The following is a 17,736-nucleotide window of genomic DNA, read 5'->3' as shown; positions in this document are numbered from 1 at the left end:
TGCATTTTGGCATAGCCGGAGACGGGGCACATAGCTACGCTACTTTTGATTTTTGATTTTCGGCAAATCTTCGCAGATATAAGGCGCTAAATTTAGAAAATTTAAATTTTTACAAAAAACTTTTTTATTTATGAATATTTTTTAGTCGTGTTTTACACAAATATAACGAGTCCTCTGACTTGGGCAAAAATGTGAAAATTTTTTGTCTCGGTAATTTTCCTTGGCCCCCATTGGCTAATTCAGTTTTTCAGTCCTAGATTAATTATTTATTGTTCGATTTGTATAAAACAAAGTTCATATGCTCCTTTGTCTCAATTGTCATTTTTTTTGTTACCAATAGTGTTATCTGTCGGCACCGGAAGTGGCGTAAATTGACAAAAAACTACAATTTTGACAGTTAGGTACCATTTTTCGAAAGCAAATATTATTTTTTTCAAATCTGGTATAACTGAAATTGTGCGCCCTTTAAAGGCGCACAAAATGTTGGGACCAGTTTTTTTAATTTCGATTCCGTTTTCGGGCTATTTCGATTAAAAGGTGAAAAAAGGTGTAAAATTAAGCTATTTACAACCCATCCAGCGTTTTCATATTTTAAAATATTACGTCGTAACTTTCATAAACTCGTAGCAATAATCTATACGGAGAGAATGTATGTGAAAATTAATTTGTAATATGCGCAGTTGCCGAGAAATGGGCAATTTTGCATGAGTCACTTTTTACGCTAGTTTGCCTGTAAAAGAGTCAATTATTATTCGATTTTCATAAAAGTGACACCATTTGATGTGTAATGTCAATTTTAACTAGGTCAAACCAATTTAACATTTTCAATATCACCGGAAATGACGTAATTTGGGCAAAAATTGTATTTATAGCCTTCGAAACCAGTAATTTATTCAAATGAGTCATATTTGTTATTTGTTTAAAATTTTGATATTTGATTCAAATCAACTAATACAATGAACCCTTACGATCATATAGATATCACAAAATGGTTTCTAACTTGTTCAGTTGCGGAGAAATAGGCAATTTTCAACAGGTCACTTTTTAAGGTTTTTTGTCAATAAAAGTGTCAATTATTATTCGATTTTCATGAAATTTTCACTGTGTGATACATAATGCCATTTACGATTTCATACAAGTAATTTAAGATTTTCATTATCACCGGAAGTAACGTCATTTTGGCAAAAACTGTATTTTTAGCCTTCAAAACAGATATTTTATTCAAATGAATCAGATTTGTAATGTTTTTAAAATTAAGATATTTGATTCCAATCAACAAATAGAATGAACTCATTCGATCATACAGATACCTCAAAATGGTTTCTAACTTGTACGGTTGCAGAGAAATAGGCGATTTTCTACAAGTCATTTTTCAAGGTTTTTGGTCTATAAAGGTGGCAATTATTATAGGATTTACATAAAATTTTCACCATGTGATGATGCTATTTCTGATTTCATAAACCAATTTAACATTTTCATTATCACCGGAAGTAATGTAATTTTGACAGGATCACTGACATGTAGCAAATGAATTGATTGCTGGATTTGGTTGTTTCTGCGTCCATTTTATTTTATGTGTGCAATGCTTATGTGGAAACCTGTTTAACGGTTTCATTGGTACCGGAAGTGACATAAGTTCTAGGGTAACGTGGCACCGGTGAAACCCGTCATTACTGCTTCGCAGTTCTAGTTATTAGGGTTTCACACTGCGTAGCTTGTGTGAAACACTATTGTTTTTGTTAAAATTATTATTAGGGTTTCACACTGCGTAGCTTGTGTGAAACACTATTGTTTTTGTTAAAATTATTATTCTTATTATTATTATTCTTCTTTTGTTTTGAGTAGATCTCAGCAACTGATTGTCGGATCGTTACGATTTCTTCGGTTTTATCGGAAAAGTGGGTGTGACTTAGAGGATAAAGCTATTTTGAACGTTCTGCGACAATGCGAAATGTCCGAAATCACCGAAGCTATCGTTTTTAGAAATATTGCAGTAATTTTAACAATAATCATTGGATTTTAACTTTCGATGCATTTTGGCATAGCCGGAGACGGGGCACATAGCTACGCTACTTTTGATTTTTGATTTTCGGCAAATCTTCGCAGATATTAGGCGCTAAATTTAGAAAATTTAAATTTTTACAAAAAACTTTTTTATTTATGAATATTTTTTAATCGTGTTTTACACAAATATAACGAGTCCTCTGACTTGGGCAAAAATGTGAAAATTTTTTGTCTCGGTAATTTTCCTTGGCCCCCATTGGCTAATTCAGTTTTTCAGTCCTAGATTAATTATTTATTGTTCGATTTGTATAAAACAAAGTTCATATGCCCCGTTGTCTCAATTGTCATTTTTTTTGTTACCAATAGTGTTATCTGTCGGCACCGGAAGTGGCGTAAATTGACAAAAAACTACAATTTTGACAGTTAGGTACCATTTTTCGAAAGCAAATATTATTTTTTTCAAATCTGGTATAACTGAAATTGTGCGCCCTTTAAAGGCGCACAAAATGTTGGGACCATTTTTTTTAATTTCGATTCCGTTTTCGGGCTATTTCGATTAAAAGGTGAAAAAAGGTGTAAAATTAAGCTATTTACAACCCATTCAGCGTTTTCATATTTTAAAATATTACTTCGTAACTTTCATAAACTCGTAGCAATAATCTATACGGAGAGAATGTATGTGAAAATTAATTTGTAATATGCGCAGTTGCCGAGAAATGGGCAATTTTGCATGAGTCACTTTTTACGCTAGTTTGCCTGTAAAAGAGTCAATTATTATTCGATTTTCATAAAAGTGACACCATTTGATGTGTAATGTCAATTTTAACTAGGTCAAACCAATTTAACATTTTCAATATCACCGGAAATGACGTAATTTGGGCAAAAATTGTATTTATAGCCTTCGAAACCAGTAATTTATTCAAATGAGTCATATTTGTTATTTGTTTAAAATTTTGATATTTGATTCAAATCAACTAATACAATGAACCCTTACGATCATATAGATATCACAAAATGGTTTCTAACTTGTTCAGTTGCGGAGAAATAGGCAATTTTCAACAGGTCACTTTTTAAGGTTTTTTTGTCAAAAAAAGTGTCAATTATTATTCGATTTTCATGAAATTTTCACTGTGTGATACATAATGCCATTTACGATATCATACAAGTAATTTAAGATTTTCATTATCACCGGAAGTAACGTCATTTTGGCAAAAACTGTATTTTTAGCCTTCAAAACAGATATTTTATTCAAATGAATCAGATTTGTAATGTTTTTAAAATTATGATATTTGATTCCAATCAACAAATAGAATGAACTCATTCGATCATACAGATACCTCAAAATGGTTTCTAACTTGTACGGTTGCAGAGAAATAGGCGATTTTCTACAAGTCATTTTTCAAGGTTTTTGGTCTATAAAGGTGGCAATTATTATAGGATTTACATAAAATTTTCAACATGTGATGATGCTATTTCTGATTTCATAAACCAATTTAACATTTTCATTATCACCGGAAGTAATGTAATTTTGACAGGATCACTGACATGTAGCAAATGAATTGATTGCTGGATTTGGTTGTTTCTGCGTCCATTTTATTTCATGTGTGCAATGCTTATGTGGAAACCTGTTTAACGGTTTCATTGGTACCGGAAGTGACATAAGTTCAAGGGTAACGTGGCACCGGTGAAACCCGTCATTACTGCTTCGCAGTTCTAGTTCTTATTATTATTATTCTTCTTTTGTTTTGAGTAGATCTCAGCAACTGATTGTCGGATCGTTACGATTTCTTCGGTTTTATCGGAAAAGTGGGTGTGACTTAGAGGATAAAGCTATTTTGAACGTTCTGCGACAATGCGAAATGTCCGAAATCACCGAAGCTATCGTTTTTAGAAATATTGCAGTAATTTTAACAATAATCATTGGATTTTAACTTTCGATGCATTTTGGCATAGCCGGAGACGGGGCACATAGCTACGCTACTTTTGATTTTTGATTTTCGGCAAATCTTCGCAGATATTAGGCGCTAAATTTAGAAAATTTAAATTTTTACAAAAAACTTTTTTATTTATGAATATTTTTTAATCGTGTTTTACACAAATATAACGAGTCCTCTGACTTGGGCAAAAATCTGAAAATTTTTTGTCTCGGTAATTTTCCTTGGCCCCCATTGGCTAATTCAGTTTTTCAGTCCTAGATTAATTATTTATTGTTCGATTTGTATAAAACAAAGTTCATATGCCCCGTTGTCTCAATTGTCATTTTTTTTGTTACCAATAGTGTTATCTGTCGGCACCGGAAGTGGCGTAAATTGACAAAAAACTACAATTTTGACAGTTAGGTACCATTTTTCGAAAGCAAATATTATTTTTTTCAAATCTGGTATAACTGAAATTGTGCGCCCTTTAAAGGCGCACAAAATGTTGGGACCATTTTTTTAAATTTCGATTCCGTTTTCGGGCTATTTCGATTAAAAGGTGAAAAAAGGTGTAAAATTAAGCTATTTACAACCCATCCAGCGTTTTCATATTTTAAAATATTACTTCGTAACTTTCATAAACTCGTAGCAATAATCTATACGGAGAGAATGTATGTGAAAATTAATTTGTAATATGCGCAGTTGCCGAGAAATGGGCAATTTTGCATGAGTCACTTTTTACGCTAGTTTGCCTGTAAAAGAGTCAATTATTATTCGATTTTCATAAAAGTGACACCATTTGATGTGTAATGTCAATTTTAACTAGGTCAAACCAATTTAACATTTTCAATATCACCGGAAATGACGTAATTTGGGCAAAAATTGTATTTATAGCCTTCGAAACCAGTAATTTATTCAAATGAGTCATATTTGTTATTTGTTTAAAATTTTGATATTTGATTCAAATCAACTAATACAATGAACCCTTACGATCATATAGATATCACAAAATGGTTTCTAACTTGTTCAGTTGCGGAGAAATAGGCAATTTTCAACAGGTCACTTTTTAAGGTTTTTTTGTCAATAAAAGTGTCAATTATTATTCGATTTTCATGAAATTTTCACTGTGTGATACATAATGCCATTTACGATATCATACAAGTAATTTAAGATTTTCATTATCACCGGAAGTAACGTCATTTTGGCAAAAACTGTATTTTTAGCCTTCAAAACAGATATTTTATTCAAATGAATCAGATTTGTAATGTTTTTAAAATTATGATATTTAATTCCAATCAACAAATAGAATGAACTCATTCGATCATACAGATACCTCAAAATGGTTTCTAACTTGTACGGTTGCAGAGAAATAGGCGATTTTCTACAAGTCATTTTTCAAGGTTTTTGGTCTATAAAGGTGGCAATTATTATAGGATTTACATAAAATTTTCAACATGTGATGATGCTATTTCTGATTTCATAAACCAATTTAACATTTTCATTATCACCGGAAGTAATGTAATTTTGACAGGATCACTGACATGTAGCAAATGAATTGATTGCTGGATTTGGTTGTTTCTGCGTCCATTTTATTTCATGTGTGCAATGCTTATGTGGAAACCTGTTTAACGGTTTCATTGGTACCGGAAGTGACATAAGTTCAAGGGTAACGTGGCACCGGTGAAACCCGTCATTACTGCTTCGCAGTTCTAGTTAGGGTTTCACACTGCGTAGCTTGTGTGAAACACTATTGTTTTTGTTAAAATTATTATTAGGGTTTCACACTGCGTAGCTTGTGTGAAACACTATTGTTTTTGTTAAAATTATTATTCTTATTATTATTATTCTTCTTTTGTTTTGAGTAGATCTCAGCAACTGATTGTCGGATCGTTACGATTTCTTCGGTTTTATCGGAAAAGTGGGTGTGACTTAGAGGATAAAGCTATTTTGAACGTTCTGCGACAATGCGAAATGTCCGAAATCACCGAAGCTATCGTTTTTAGAAATATTGCAGTAATTTTAACAATAATCATTGGATTTTAACTTTCGATGCATTTTGGCATAGCCGGAGACGGGGCACATAGCTACGCTACTTTTGATTTTTGATTTTCGGCAAATCTTCGCAGATATTAGGCGCTAAATTTAGAAAATTTAAATTTTTACAAAAAACTTTTTTATTTATGAATATTCTTTAATCGTGTTTTACACAAATATAACGAGTCATCTGACTTGGGCAAAAATGTGAAAAATTTTTGTTTCGGTAATTTTCCTTGGCCCCCATTGGCTAATTCAGTTTTTCAGTCCTAGATTAATTATTTATTGTTCGATTTGTATAAAACAAAGTTCATATGCTCCGTTGTCTCAATTGTCATTTTGTTTGTTACCAATAGTGTTATCTGTCGGCACCGGAAGTGGCGTAAATTGACAAAAAACTACAATTTTGACAGTTAGGTACCATTTTTCGAAAGCAAATATTATTTTTTTCAAATCTGGTATAACTGAAATTGTGCGCCCTTTAAAGGCGCACAAAATGTTGGGACCAGTTTTTTTAATTTCGATTCCGTTTTCGGGCTATTTCGATTAAAAGGTGAAAAAAGGTGTAAAATTAAGCTATTTACAACCCATCCAGCGTTTTCATATTTTAAAATATTACTTCGTAACTTTCATAAACTCGTAGCAATAATCTGTACGGAGAGAATGTATGTGAAAATTAATTTGTAATATGCGCAGTTGCCGAGAAATGGGCAATTTTGCATGAGTCACTTTTTACGCTAGTTTGCCTGTAAAAGAGTCAATTATTATTCGATTTTCATAAAAGTGACACCATTTGATGTGTAATGTCAATTTTAACTAGGTCAAACCAATTTAACATTTTCAATATCACCGGAAATGACGTAATTTGGGCAAAAATTGTATTTATAGCCTTCGAAACCAGTAATTTATTCAAATGAGTCATATTTGTTATTTGTTTAAAATTTTGATATTTGATTCAAATCAACTAATACAATGAACCCTTACGATCATATAGATATCACAAAATGGTTTCTAACTTGTTCAGTTGCGGAGAAATAGGCAATTTTCAACAGGTCACTTTTTAAGGTTTTTTGTCAATAAAAGTGTCAATTATTATTCGATTTTCATGAAATTTTCACTGTGTGATACATAATGCCATTTACGATTTCATACAAGTAATTTAAGATTTTCATTATCACCGGAAGTAACGTCATTTTGGCAAAAACTGTATTTTTAGCCTTCAAAACAGATATTTTATTCAAATGAATCAGATTTGTAATGTTTTTAAAATTATGATATTTGATTCCAATCAACAAATAGAATGAACTCATTCGATCATACAGATACCTCAAAATGGTTTCTAACTTGTACGGTTGCAGAGAAATAGGCGATTTTCTACAAGTCATTTTTCAAGGTTTTTGGTCTATAAAGGTGGCAATTATTATAGGATTTACATAAAATTTTCACCATGTGATGATGCTATTTCTGATTTCATAAACCAATTTAACATTTTCATTATCACCGGAAGTAATGTAATTTTGACAGGATCACTGACATGTAGCAAATGAATTGATTGCTGGATTTGGTTGTTTCTGCGTCCATTTTATTTCATGTGTGCAATGCTTATGTGGAAACCTGTTTAACGGTTTCATTGGTACAGGAAGTGACATAAGTTCAAGGGTAACGTGGCACCGGTGAAACCCGTCATTACTGCTTCGCAGTTCTAGTTCTTATTATTATTATTATTCTTCTTTTGTTTTGAGTAGATCTCAGCAACTGATTGTCGGATCGTTACGATTTCTTCAGTTTTACTGAAAAAGTGGGTGTGACTTAGAGGATAAAGCTATTTTGAACGTTCTGCGACAATGCGAAATGTCCGAAATCACCGAAGCTATCGTTTTTAGAAATATTGCAGTAATTTTAACAATAATCATTGGATTTTAACTTTCGATGCATTTTGGCATAGCCGGAGACGGGGCACATAGCTACGCTACTTTTGATTTTTGATTTTCGGCAAATCTTCGCAGATATTAGGCGCTAAATTTAGAAAATTTAAATTTTTACAAAAAACTTTTTTATTTATGAATATTTTTTAGTCGTGTTTTACACAAATATAACGAGTCCTCTGACTTGGGCAAAAATGTGAAAAAATTTTGTCTCGGTAATTTTCCTTGGCCCCAATTGGCTAATTCAGTTTTTCAGTCCTAGATTAATTATTTATTGTTCGATTTGTATAAAACAAAGTTCATATGCTCCGTTGTCTCAATTGTCATTTTTTTTGTTACCAATAGTGTTATCTGTCGGCACCGGAAGTGGCGTAAATTGACAAAAAACTACAATTTTGACAGTTAGGTACCATTTTTCGAAAGCAAATATTATTTTTTTCAAATCTGGTATAACTGAAATTGTGCGCCCTTTAAAGGCGCACAAAATGTTGGAACCAGTTTTTTTAATTTCGATTCCGTTTTCGGGCTATTTCGATTAAAAGGTGAAAAAAGGTGTAAAATTAAGCTATTTACAACCCATCCAGCGTTTTCATATTTTAAAATATTACTTCGTAACTTTCATAAACTCGTAGCAATAATCTATACGGAGAGAATGTATGTGAAAATTAATTTGTAATATGCGCAGTTGCCGAGAAATGGGCAATTTTGCATGAGTCACTTTTTACGCTAGTTTGCCTGTAAAAGAGTCAATTATTATTCGATTTTCATAAAAGTGACACCATTTGATGTGTAATGTCAATTTTAACTAGGTCAAACCAATTTAACATTTTCAATATCACCGGAAATGACGTAATTTGGGCAAAAATTGTATTTATAGCCTTCGAAACCAGTAATTTATTCAAATGAGTCATATTTGTTATTTGTTTAAAATTTTGATATTTGATTCAAATGAACTAATACAATGAACCCTTACGATCATATAGATATCACAAAATGGTTTCTAACTTGTTCAGTTGCGGAGAAATAGGCAATTTTCAACAGGTCACTTTTTAAGGTTTTTTGTCAATAAAAGTGTCAATTATTATTCGATTTTCATGAAATTTTCATTGTGTGATACCTAATGCCATTTACGATTTCATACAAGTAATTTAAGATTTTCATTATCACCGGAAGTAACGTCATTTTGGCAAAAACTGTATTTTTAGCCTTCAAAACAGATATTTTATTCAAATGAATCAGATTTGTAATGTTTTTAAAATTATGATATTTGATTCCAATCAACAAATAGAATGAACTCATTCGATCATACAGATACCTCAAAATGGTTTCTAACTTGTACGGTTGCAGAGAAATAGGCGATTTTCTACAAGTCATTTTTCAAGGTTTTTGGTCTATAAAGGTGGCAACTATTATAGGATTTACATAAAATTTTCACCATGTGATGATGCTATTTCTGATTTCATAAACCAATTTAACATTTTCATTATCACCGGAAGTAATGTAATTTTGGTACCGGAAGTGACATAAGTTCAAGGGTAACGTGGCACCGGTGAAACCCGTCATTACTGCTTCGCAGTTCTATCTTATTATTATTATTATTCTTCTTTTGTTTTGAGTAGATCTCAGCAACTGATTGTCGGATCGTTACGATTTCTTCAGTTTTACTGAAAAAGTGGGTGTGACTTAGAGGATAAAGCTATTTTGAACGTTCTGCGACAATGCGAAATGTCCGAAATCACCGAAGCTATCGTTTTTAGAAATATTGCAGTAATTTTAACAATAATCATTGGATTTTAACTTTCGATGCATTTTGGCATAGCCGGAGACGGGGCACATAGCTACGCTACTTTTGATTTTTGATTTTCGGCAAATCTTCGCAGATATTAGGCGCTAAATTTAGAAAATTTAAATTTTTACAAAAAACTTTTTTATTTATGAATATTTTTTAGTCGTGTTTTACACAAATATAACGAGTCCTCTGACTTGGGCAAAAATGTGAAAAAATTTTGTCTCGGTAATTTTCCTTGGCCCCAATTGGCTAATTCAGTTTTTCAGTCCTAGATTAATTATTTATTGTTCGATTTGTATAAAACAAAGTTCATATGCTCCGTTGTCTCAATTGTCATTTTTTTTGTTACCAATAGTGTTATCTGTCGGCACCGGAAGTGGCGTAAATTGACAAAAAACTACAATTTTGACAGTTAGGTACCATTTTTCGAAAGCAAATATTATTTTTTTCAAATCTGGTATAACTGAAATTGTGCGCCCTTTAAAGGCGCACAAAATGTTGGAACCAGTTTTTTTAATTTCGATTCCGTTTTCGGGCTATTTCGATTAAAAGGTGAAAAAAGGTGTAAAATTAAGCTATTTACAACCCATCCAGCGTTTTCATATTTTAAAATATTACTTCGTAACTTTCATAAACTCGTAGCAATAATCTATACGGAGAGAATGTATGTGAAAATTAATTTGTAATATGCGCAGTTGCCGAGAAATGGGCAATTTTGCATGAGTCACTTTTTACGCTAGTTTGCCTGTAAAAGAGTCAATTATTATTCGATTTTCATAAAAGTGACACCATTTGATGTGTAATGTCAATTTTAACTAGGTCAAACCAATTTAACATTTTCAATATCACCGGAAATGACGTAATTTGGGCAAAAATTGTATTTATAGCCTTCGAAACCAGTAATTTATTCAAATGAGTCATATTTGTTATTTGTTTAAAATTTTGATATTTGATTCAAATGAACTAATACAATGAACCCTTACGATCATATAGATATCACAAAATGGTTTCTAACTTGTTCAGTTGCGGAGAAATAGGCAATTTTCAACAGGTCACTTTTTAAGGTTTTTTGTCAATAAAAGTGTCAATTATTATTCGATTTTCATGAAATTTTCATTGTGTGATACCTAATGCCATTTACGATTTCATACAAGTAATTTAAGATTTTCATTATCACCGGAAGTAACGTCATTTTGGCAAAAACTGTATTTTTAGCCTTCAAAACAGATATTTTATTCAAATGAATCAGATTTGTAATGTTTTTAAAATTATGATATTTGATTCCAATCAACAAATAGAATGAACTCATTCGATCATACAGATACCTCAAAATGGTTTCTAACTTGTACGGTTGCAGAGAAATAGGCGATTTTCTACAAGTCATTTTTCAAGGTTTTTGGTCTATAAAGGTGGCAACTATTATAGGATTTACATAAAATTTTCACCATGTGATGATGCTATTTCTGATTTCATAAACCAATTTAACATTTTCATTATCACCGGAAGTAATGTAATTTTGGTACCGGAAGTGACATAAGTTCAAGGGTAACGTGGCACCGGTGAAACCCGTCATTACTGCTTCGCAGTTCTAGTTAGGGTTTCACACTGCGTAGCTTGTGTGAAACACTATTGTTTTTGTTAAAATTATTATTCTTATTATTATTATTCTTCTTTTGTTTTGAGTAGATCTCAGCAACTGATTGTCGGATCGTTACGATTTCTTCGGTTTTATCGGAAAAGTGGGTGTGACTTAGAGGATAAAGCTATTTTGAACGTTCTGCGACAATGCGAAATGTCCGAAATCACCGAAGCTATCGTTTTTAGAAATATTGCAGTAATTTTAACAATAATCATTGGATTTTAACTTTCGATGCATTTTGGCATAGCCGGAGACGGGGCACATAGCTACGCTACTTTTGATTTTTGATTTTCGGCAAATCTTCGCAGATATTAGGCGCTAAATTTAGAAAATTTAAATTTTTACAAAAAACTTTTTTATTTATGAATATTCTTTAATCGTGTTTTACACAAATATAACGAGTCCTCTGACTTGGGCAAAAATGTGAAAATTTTTTGTTTTGGTAATTTTCCTTGGCCCCCATTGGCTAATTCAGTTTTTCAGTCCTAGATTAATTATTTATTGTTCGATTTGTATAAAACAAAGTTCATATGCTCCGTTGTCTCAATTGTCATTTTGTTTGTTACCAATAGTGTTATCTGTCGGCACCGGAAGTGGCGTAAATTGACAAAAAACTACAATTTTGACAGTTAGGTACCATTTTTCGAAAGCAAATAATATTTTTTTAAATCTGGTATAACTGAAATTGTGCGCCCTTTAAAGGCGCACAAAATGTTGGAACCAGTTTTTTTAATTTCGATTCCGTTTTCGGGCTATTTCGATTAAAAGGTGAAAAAAGGTGTAAAATTAAGCTATTTACAACCCATCCAGCGTTTTCATATTTTAAAATATTACTTCGTAACTTTCATAAACTCGTAGCAATAATCTGTACGGAGAGAATGTATGTGAAAATTAATTTGTAATATGCGCAGTTGCCGAGAAATGGGCAATTTTGCATGAGTCACTTTTTACGCTAGTTTGCCTGTAAAAGAGTCAATTATTATTCGATTTTCATAAAAGTGACACCATTTGATGTGTAATGTCAATTTTAACTAGGTCAAACCAATTTAACATTTTCAATATCACCGGAAATGACGTAATTTGGGCAAAAATTGTATTTATAGCCTTCGAAACCAGTAATTTATTCAAATGAGTCATATTTGTTATTTGTTTAAAATTTTGATATTTGATTCAAATCAACTAATACAATGAACCCTTACGATCATATAGATATCACAAAATGGTTTCTAACTTGTTCAGTTGCGGAGAAATAGGCAATTTTCAACAGGTCACTTTTTAAGGTTTTTTGTCAATAAAAGTGTCAATTATTATTCGATTTTCATGAAATTTTCACTGTGTGATACATAATGCCATTTACGATTTCATACAAGTAATTTAAGATTTTCATTATCACCGGAAGTAACGTCATTTTGGCAAAAACTGTATTTTTAGCCTTCAAAACAGATATTTTATTCAAATGAATCAGATTTGTAATGTTTTTAAAATTATGATATTTGATTCCAATCAACAAATAGAATGAACTCATTCGATCATACAGATACCTCAAAATGGTTTCTAACTTGTACGGTTGCAGAGAAATAGGCGATTTTCTACAAGTCATTTTTCAAGGTTTTTGGTCTATAAAGGTGGCAATTATTATAGGATTTACATAAAATTTTCACCATGTGATGATGCTATTTCTGATTTCATAAACCAATTTAACATTTTCATTATCACCGGAAGTAATGTAATTTTGACAGGATCACTGACATGTAGCAAATGAATTGATTGCTGGATTTGGTTGTTTCTGCGTCCATTTTATTTCATGTGTGCAATGCTTATGTGGAAACCTGTTTAACGGTTTCATTGGTACAGGAAGTGACATAAGTTCAAGGGTAACGTGGCACCGGTGAAACCCGTCATTACTGCTTCGCAGTTCTAGTTCTTATTATTATTATTATTCTTCTTTTGTTTTGAGTAGATCTCAGCAACTGATTGTCGGATCGTTACGATTTCTTCAGTTTTACTGAAAAAGTGGGTGTGACTTAGAGGATAAAGCTATTTTGAACGTTCTGCGACAATGCGAAATGTCCGAAATCACCGAAGCTATCGTTTTTAGAAATATTGCAGTAATTTTAACAATAATCATTGGATTTTAACTTTCGATGCATTTTGGCATAGCCGGAGACGGGGCACATAGCTACGCTACTTTTGATTTTTGATTTTCGGCAAATCTTCGCAGATATTAGGCGCTAAATTTAGAAAATTTAAATTTTTACAAAAAACTTTTTTATTTATGAATATTTTTTAGTCGTGTTTTACACAAATATAACGAGTCCTCTGACTTGGGCAAAAATGTGAAAAATTTTTGTCTCGGTAATTTTCCTTGGCCCCAATTGGCTAATTCAGTTTTTCAGTCCTAGATTAATTATTTATTGTTCGATTTGTATAAAACAAAGTTCATATGCTCCGTTGTCTCAATTGTCATTTTTTTTGTTACCAATAGTGTTATCTGTCGGCACCGGAAGTGGCGTAAATTGACAAAAAACTACAATTTTGACAGTTAGGTACCATTTTTCGAAAGCAAATATTATTTTTTTCAAATCTGGTATAACTGAAATTGTGCGCCCTTTAAAGGCGCACAAAATGTTGGAACCAGTTTTTTTAATTTCGATTCCGTTTTCGGGCTATTTCGATTAAAAGGTGAAAAAAGGTGTAAAATTAAGCTATTTACAACCCATCCAGCGTTTTCATATTTTAAAATATTACTTCGTAACTTTCATAAACTCGTAGCAATAATCTATACGGAGAGAATGTATGTGAAAATTAATTTGTAATATGCGCAGTTGCCGAGAAATGGGCAATTTTGCATGAGTCACTTTTTACGCTAGTTTGCCTGTAAAAGAGTCAATTATTATTCGATTTTCATAAAAGTGACACCATTTGATGTGTAATGTCAATTTTAACTAGGTCAAACCAATTTAACATTTTCAATATCACCGGAAATGACGTAATTTGGGCAAAAATTGTATTTATAGCCTTCGAAACCAGTAATTTATTCAAATGAGTCATATTTGTTATTTGTTTAAAATTTTGATATTTGATTCAAATGAACTAATACAATGAACCCTTACGATCATATAGATATCACAAAATGGTTTCTAACTTGTTCAGTTGCGGAGAAATAGGCAATTTTCAACAGGTCACTTTTTAAGGTTTTTTGTCAATAAAAGTGTCAATTATTATTCGATTTTCATGAAATTTTCATTGTGTGATACCTAATGCCATTTACGATTTCATACAAGTAATTTAAGATTTTCATTATCACCGGAAGTAACGTCATTTTGGCAAAAACTGTATTTTTAGCCTTCAAAACAGATATTTTATTCAAATGAATCAGATTTGTAATGTTTTTAAAATTATGATATTTGATTCCAATCAACAAATAGAATGAACTCATTCGATCATACAGATACCTCAAAATGGTTTCTAACTTGTACGGTTGCAGAGAAATAGGCGATTTTCTACAAGTCATTTTTCAAGGTTTTTGGTCTATAAAGGTGGCAACTATTATAGGATTTACATAAAATTTTCACCATGTGATGATGCTATTTCTGATTTCATAAACCAATTTAACATTTTCATTATCACCGGAAGTAATGTAATTTTGGTACCGGAAGTGACATAAGTTCAAGGGTAACGTGGCACCGGTGAAACCCGTCATTACTGCTTCGCAGTTCTAGTTCTTATTATTATTATTCTTCTTTTGTTTTGAGTAGATCTCAGCAACTGATTGTCGGATCGTTACGATTTCTTCGGTTTTATCGGAAAAGTGGGTGTGACTTAGAGGATAAAGCTATTTTGAACGTTCTGCGACAATGCGAAATGTCCGAAATCACCGAAGCTATCGTTTTTAGAAATATTGCAGTAATTTTAACAATAATCATTGGATTTTAACTTTCGATGCATTTTGGCATAGCCGGAGACGGGGCACATAGCTACGCTACTTTTGATTTTTGATTTTCGGCAAATCTTCGCAGATATTAGGCGCTAAATTTAGAAAATTTAAATTTTTACAAAAAACTTTTTTATTTATGAATATTTTTTAATCGTGTTTTACACAAATATAACGAGTCCTCTGACTTGGGCAAAAATGTGAAAATTTTTTGTCTCGGTAATTTTCCTTGGCCCCCATTGGCTAATTCAGTTTTTCAGTCCTAGATTAATTATTTATTGTTCGATTTGTATAAAACAAAGTTCATATGCCCCGTTGTCTCAATTGTCATTTTTTTTGTTACCAATAGTGTTATCTGTCGGCACCGGAAGTGGCATAAATTGACAAAAAACTACAATTTTGACAGTTAGGTACCATTTTTCGAAAGCAAATATTATTTTTTTCAAATCTGGTATAACTGAAATTGTGCGCCTTTTAAAGGCGCACAAAATGTTGGGACCATGTTTTTTAATTTCGATTCCGTTTTCGGGCTATTTCGATTAAAAGGTGAAAAAAGGTGTAAAATTAAGCTATTTACAACCCATCCAGCGTTTTCATATTTTAAAATATTACTTCGTAACTTTCATAAACTCGTAGCAATAATCTATACGGAGAGAATGTATGTGAAAATTAATTTGTAATATGCGCAGTTGCCGAGAAATGGGCAATTTTGCATGAGTCACTTTTTACGCTAGTTTGCCTGTAAAAGAGTCAATTATTATTCGATTTTCATAAAAGTGACACCATTTGATGTGTAATGTCAATTTTAACTAGGTCAAACCAATTTAACATTTTCAATATCACCGGAAATGACGTAATTTGGGCAAAAATTGTATTTATAGCCTTCGAAACCAGTAATTTATTCAAATGAGTCATATTTGTTATTTGTTTAAAATTTTGATATTTGATTCAAATCAACTAATACAATGAACCCTTACGATCATATAGATATCACAAAATGGTTTCTAACTTGTTCAGTTGCGGAGAAATAGGCAATTTTCAACAGGTCACTTTTTAAGGTTTTTTTGTCAATAAAAGTGTCAATTATTATTCGATTTTCATGAAATTTTCACTGTGTGATACATAATGCCATTTACGATTTCATACAAGTAATTTAAGATTTTCATTATCACCGGAAGTAACGTCATTTTGGCAAAAACTGTATTTTTAGCCTTCAAAACAGATATTTTATTCAAATGAATCAGATTTGTAATGTTTTTAAAATTATGATATTTGATTCCAATCAACAAATAGAATGAACTCATTCGATCATACAGATACCTCAAAATGGTTTCTAACTTGTACGGTTGCAGAGAAATAGGCAATTTTCTACAAGTCATTTTTCAAGGTTTTTGGTCTATAAAGGTGGCAATTATTATAGGATTTACATAAAATTTTCAACATGTGATGATGCTATTTCTGATTTCATAAACCAATTTAACATTTTCATTATCACCGGAAGTAATGTAATTTTGACAGGATCACTGACATGTAGCAAATGAATTGGTTGCTGGATTTGGTTGTTTCTGTGTCCATTTTATTTCATGTGTGCAATGCTTATGTGGAAACCTGTTTAACGGTTTCATTGGTACCGGAAGTGACATAAGTTCAAGGGTAACGTGGCACCGGTGAAACCCGTCATTACTGCTTCGCAGTTCTAGTTCTTATTATTATTATTATTCTTCTTTTGTTTTGAGTAGATCTCAGCAACTGATTGTCGGATCGTTACGATTTCTTCGGTTTTATCGGAAAAGTGGGTGTGACTTAGAGGATAAAGCTATTTTGAACGTTCTGCGACAATGCGAAATGTCCGAAATCACCGAAGCTATCGTTTTTAGAAATATTGCAGTAATTTTAACAATAATCATTGGATTTTAACTTTCGATGCATTTTGGCATAGCCGGAGACGGGGCACATAGCTACGCTACTTTTGATTTTTGATTTTCGGCAAATCTTCGCAGATATTAGGCGCTAAATTTAGAAAATTTAAATTTTTACAAAAAACTTTTTTATTTATGAATATTTTTTAATCGTGTTTTACACAAATATAACGAGTCCTCTGACTTGGGCAAAAATGTGAACATTTTTTGTCTCGGTAATTTTCCTTGGCCCCCATTGGCTAATTCAGTTTTTCAGTCCTAGATTAATTATTTATTGTTCGATTTGTATAAAACAAAGTTCATATGCCCCGTTGTCTCAATTGTCATTTTTTTTGTTACCAATAGTGTTATCTGTCGGCACCGGAAGTGGCGTAAATTGACAAAAAACTACAATTTTGACAGTTAGGTACCATTTTTCGAAAGCAAATATTATTTTTTTCAAATCTGGTATAACTGAAATTGTGCGCCCTTTAAAGGCGCACAAAATGTTGGGACCATTTTTTTTAATTTTGATTCCGTTTTCGGGCTATTTCGATTAAAAGGTGAAAAAAGGTGTAAAATTAAGCTATTTACAAC

Source organism: Patella vulgata, chromosome 8 (assembly GCF_932274485.2).
Source record: "Patella vulgata chromosome 8, xgPatVulg1.2, whole genome shotgun sequence".
NCBI lineage: Eukaryota > Metazoa > Mollusca > Gastropoda > Patellidae > Patella > Patella vulgata.
The sequence above is the reverse complement of the archived record's forward strand: the minus strand, read 5'-3'. Positions refer to the sequence as shown.